General features: G+C 52.3%; 1 long non-coding RNA gene across 1 annotated transcript; it reads left to right on the forward strand.

The window, feature by feature from the left end:
- Nucleotides 1–1,473: 1,473 nt before the first annotated feature.
- LOC140680618 (uncharacterized) lies at nucleotides 1,474–3,985 on the forward strand. The gene is made up of 4 exons (XR_012051977.1): nucleotides 1,474–2,116; nucleotides 2,401–2,559; nucleotides 2,746–2,857; nucleotides 3,285–3,985. It is a non-coding gene; the product is annotated as an uncharacterized lncRNA (long non-coding RNA).
- Nucleotides 3,986–5,073: the final 1,088 nt, after the last annotated feature.

Genomic DNA, 5,073 nt, shown 5'->3' on the forward strand with positions numbered 1-5,073 from the left:
GAGCAGCAGCAGCCAGCCCGACAAAAGCACCCGTGGGTGGGGGTAGCATAGGAGGGAGCCAGAAACAGTGCACCAGCCAGTTTGGTGTGCAGGTGAGAGGAAGGGCTTGGGCTGCTCCACTCACCTTGTTTGCCTTGGCTTCATAATATTTTTAGGGCACTGCAGGCAGGGAGGATAAGGAGATGATTTTTCCCCCAGCCCTGAGTGGGTTTTTGCTTTGCATGTCACGGTCAGGCCTTGCCGGGGCTTCTGCTGCCCTCTTCCAACACCAGTGGCTTCTTGTCCAGCCCTGAGTTTGTACACATGTCCCAGGTGCTGGCGAGAGTGCAGCAGTCGCCCTGTGTGCCACTGGGGCGGCCCCTGCACGCCCAGGGATGCTGGGGCCAGGCTCTGGAAGCAGCAGCATCCCCCTGATGAACTCCATCTGTATTCCATAGGAACACTGTCATACAGCCCCCCAGAATGGACCCACTTGGGCTGGTACCATGGCGAGGCAGCAACGATCTGGTCCCTGGGCATCCTGCTGCACCAGATGGTCTGCGGGCAGCACCCTTTCAGGAGGGGCCGGAAGATCAGCTGGGACCATCAGCTCTCGCTGCCACAGCGGCTCTCTCCAGGTGGATCCTCATCTCTGGCCACGGGGGAATACCAGTGCTGGGAGACAGCAGCAGCTTGTGAGCATCTCGCTCTGGCAGCCGCTGAGGAGGTGGCACATGTCCTGCTCTCCTGCTCTCCTCCACAACAGGGAATTGATGGGAAAGTTTAGGCACAGCTCTGAGCACAAAAGCAGCATGGCCTGGGCATGGGAAGAGTGGGGCAAAGCAGACAGGAGCCTTCTCCAGCTGACCGCTGGTTTCTGGTTTCTCCGCCCAGAGTGCCAAGATCTTATCAGGTGGTGTTTATCCATGCACTTCTTGGACAGACCTTCATTAGAAGACCTGTTCTGTGATCCTTGGATACAGGATATTCACCTGCCATAGAAAAAGGGAGAGAGCCACATGCACACTTTGCTCCAGGGCCCTGGTAAGTTACAGGTCCACACATGCCCTGGCAATCAGAAGCAAGGAAACCCAGACTTTTTTCCCTGCCTGTATCAATGCACTGGGATTGTTGGGTGGGAACACTCAGCCTTGTGCTGGAGCTGAGCTGCTCTGCCCAGCACTGGTGGCTGCCATCCGAGCTGGTTTTGCTTGTCCTGCTTCCCTGACAGCTGGGGCCCTGGGCAGAGCCCTGACAGCCTGGTCTGACCCCCAGGGAAGGAGAAGGAGCCCTTGGAGAAGCTGTACCAGGTGGGGCTGCTGCTGCTGCTGGAGACAGCAACGACAACATCAAGGATGACAACCTCTTCCTCAACCTGGCCACTGGCAGCTGAAGATGATGGACTTGTGGCACCGTCTTCAAAGCCAGGCTCCACAGCGAATTCACAGATGAGTCCACAGCCGGGGAAATGCTCCCAGATTTGGGCATTGCTCAGACTGGCTGGGAACAAAAGTTTCTCCCTTTGCTGGGGCAGATGCAACTTCAGTCGGCTGCCCAGCTGCTTTTTGGCAGGGCTGGGGGCATGGGCTGGGGTGGATACAAGATGGGAGTTGGCTCCTGGCCCTGCCAACAGCCCCCAGCACCCAGCATGGCCTGGGCTGGGGCTGGGGCTGGGGCTGGGGCAGCCAGCCCGGCACAGAGAAACCCCCATGGCAGGAGCAGAGGTGGGACTCCAGAACCTGTGCAGGGGCTGCTTTGCTTTGCGGGCAAGGAAGGGCTTGGGCTGCTCCACTGCCCTTGTTTGCTTTGGGATCACTGTTATTTTGGGGGGCAGTGTAGGAGGGAAGAGAGAAAGTGTGGCCTTCTCTCCCCCATGGGTGGGATTTTCCCTAGCATGTAGGGGTTGGGCCTTCCTCAGACCTCTGACAGAGATAAGAGTTTTTTTCTTGTTTCCCCTTGTCTCTAATCTCTTTTCCACAGTTTGTTGTTTGTTTTTCTAGAGGAAGCGTTCTATGTAAGGTCCAGTCGGGATTGGGAAGTGCCTGGGAGCAGCTGCAGCGTGGATGGGCCGTGCCCTTGGAGAAGGCTGAGGACATCGTTTGGGACCAGCTTTTCTCCCAGCGGAGGATGGCGTGAGGTGAGTCCCCGTCTGCTTGGCATGGTGGGATCAGAGCTTTTGGGAGACAGCAACAAGCACAAGGAGGCTCCTGCTCTGGGCAGCTGCTGAGGGGCTGGATGTGCTGTGGCTGGCTGCAGGCTGGGAATGTCCTGCCCTCCTGCTCTGCTCCCAAAGGCAGCAGTGATGGGCAGCTCTGGGCACAGCTCTGGGCACGGCCAGCATGGCCTGGGCTCTGTGGGCAGCTGGGACAAGGGGACAGCAGCCTTCAGCTGACGGGTGGTTTCTGGTTTCTCTCCTTGCAGCCGGGCTCTGCGGGTGCTGAGGCTGCTCTGGGCTCTGCCAGGGCTCTGCTGGGCTCTGCCCTGGGCACAGCTGGGCTGGCTCTGCCCTCACATTGCTCTGACAGCTTTGCATCAGACGAGCCCGTTGGAGCACAGTGCCTGAGCTTTCTGCTTTGGCAGGTGAGTGAGACTCCCCTGCAGGCCAGGAGATTGCAGCTGGGGACACACATCCAATTGGCAAGGACCCAAACTCCCCATAGTCCCAGCTGAACCCCTGGATCGCCGCAGGAACGCCTGGATCTCCACTATTCATTCTTCATTTCTTTTTGGCTGGAATTGTGCAGTTGCATCTTTTTCCTCCTCTAGAAGTGCCATGAGTGGCCAAAGCTGGCAAGTGAGCCGTGTTCCTGAGGCAGTGCAGTCTGGAGCTGATGGATGGGGAATTGCCCTTCCCACTTCCAAACCAGAGCAAAAAGCTGTAAGTGGGATTTTTCATCCGTAAGAAACCCCTGACAATTTCAGAGGGAATGTGCAGCTCATTCCCAGAGTGAGAAGGAAGGTCATCTTCTAAAGGATTTGGGGTTTGACAGAGTTGAGATTCCCAGTCCTGCCTGGAGCTGGAAGGGCCCCAATCAATTTCCTATTGCTTCGACCACAATTTAAAAAAAAGAATGTTGGAAACAAACCCCAAAAACTGTAAAAAAGGCTGTTGAGGTCAGTAAGATGGATCCATGCCATCAGCACATTTACAATGTAAATAAGTGAGTTCTCTTTTTAAAAAGATCATTTACCTCTTAATGCAAAGTTACAGAAGTTGTTTCACTAACACTTGGATTTTATTTGTATCTTTTACAATTCATCTAATTGTATTTTTTTTCTTTTCCCATTTTTTTTTCTTTAAGCAGAGGTCCTGGCCCTCTTCCAGCCAAAAGGGAAAGGGCCCCACCAAGCCTTGTTACCCACAGACAACATGGTAAAGCTGAACATTAAAGGACCTTGGGGGCATTATTCTGGAATTAAAAAGTTGCCAGCTCCATGGACAACAGAATTATTGTTCCTAACCTGAATGACATTGAGCAAAAAGAATGAAGAACGGTGTCACTAAAGTACTACTGACGTTTGCCAAAACACCTCCAGAGTTTCACCAAGGCATCAGTCATCAAAATGTTTTGGAAATTTAAAGACCAAGGTAGCCAAAGCACACAGTGTCACTAATTGCTGGGTATGTTCTCAGCTGAAGCTGGGAGGAATGGGGTTCCCTTGGAGGGCCCACCCTGTGGGGTGGCCAGAACTCTGTCAATGGGCTCTGCCTCGTAACGGAGTCAATGAAGGGACAGTTAGAGAAACCTGTGCTGTGGGACACGGGAATACAACGATCAGTGTGACATGATTCACTCAGATTTCCGCTCAGGAGAAACCAAACCCTGTTACAGTTATAGAGGCTACAGTGTCAGAAGATTTCTGTGCTTTACCATCACTCCCAATGTCAGTAGAACTTGGGGTGCTGCAGCTGGTCAGTGTCAGTGTCACACCGCTCCCAGCTGCAGGGCCCCCATTTAGGGTCCTTCAGCAACAACCACACGGAAGACTTAGGGCCCAGAGAACATTTTCCACGTAAAGAGTGCCTTGGGTTTCCGAAAGCAAAGGATTCTGGTTCACCCTGTGCCCCATGTGCGCTGCCCCATCCCGTGGAGTTGGCATGAATGAGCTGAATGGATTATTAGAAGAGGTAGTAAATGATACTGTTGAAATGCCCATTAGCACAATCTATGAGCTCCAACAAACACAAATGGGGACTCCAGAGAACCGCATGGCCTTGGATTATCTGCTTGCTGGCCAAGGAGGTACCTGGGCTATCAGGGGACGGGGATGTTGCACTGCTAGCAGTGATGGGTTTGAAGGCCAACAGGCAGGAATCACCTTGACAGAAAGAGCAGTAGAAGAGTGGCAGAAGAAAATTCTTCTTGGTGGGATTGGCTTTGTGGCTGCCAAATTAGAGGCTGCTGTGAAATGCATTGGTGGCAGGGCCTGTCATCACTGCAGTGTGTGCACTTGGTGAGTTGCTGTGACACTTTGTGCTGGGAAGTGGAGTATTGAGACCTTTCTTAAAAGAGACAGTCTCAAGAAAAGAGAGGCATTTGATAAATAACAGAGAATAGAAACTATTAAGGCATGTTTTAAAAGGAACGTGAATAGCTCTGAGTAATGAACTTTAACTGCACTTAATTGTAGAACAAGAGGAGATGCCTTTATGCCTAATACCTAAATCTAAGCTGTGTTACTGAAAGAATTGTTACAAAGGTTGTAGTTGATTGTAGGTCTCAGGACCGATCAAAGTACCAAGGCCTGAACAGGTTGTGATCAGGGCCTGAACAGGCCCTGAGGCAAAGCTCACCTCTAGATGAACCTTCCAAGCAAATGTTGTATTTGTATCCACTCATTAAGGAAGCATGATTAACAACACGATCAATGCATGTGTTCCTTGATAAAACACGGATTTATCTTTCTGTATTTAGAGACAGACAAGGCCCCATCTGGCCTTGTTTGGGGGTGAAGGATCAAAGTCAACTCCCTTGGTTCCTCCTTCAGCCCTGGCCAGGCTTTGGGAGAAAGCAGTCAGGAGAATGAAAGCAGATGTTCTCGCAGTGGCAGTGATGCCAGCTTGTTTGTTTAACAGTGTAAAAGCTGGGTCCT

The sequence above is a fragment of the Taeniopygia guttata genome, chromosome 25 (genome assembly GCF_048771995.1).
Source record: "Taeniopygia guttata chromosome 25, bTaeGut7.mat, whole genome shotgun sequence".
NCBI classification, from domain to species: Eukaryota; Metazoa; Chordata; class Aves; order Passeriformes; family Estrildidae; genus Taeniopygia; species Taeniopygia guttata.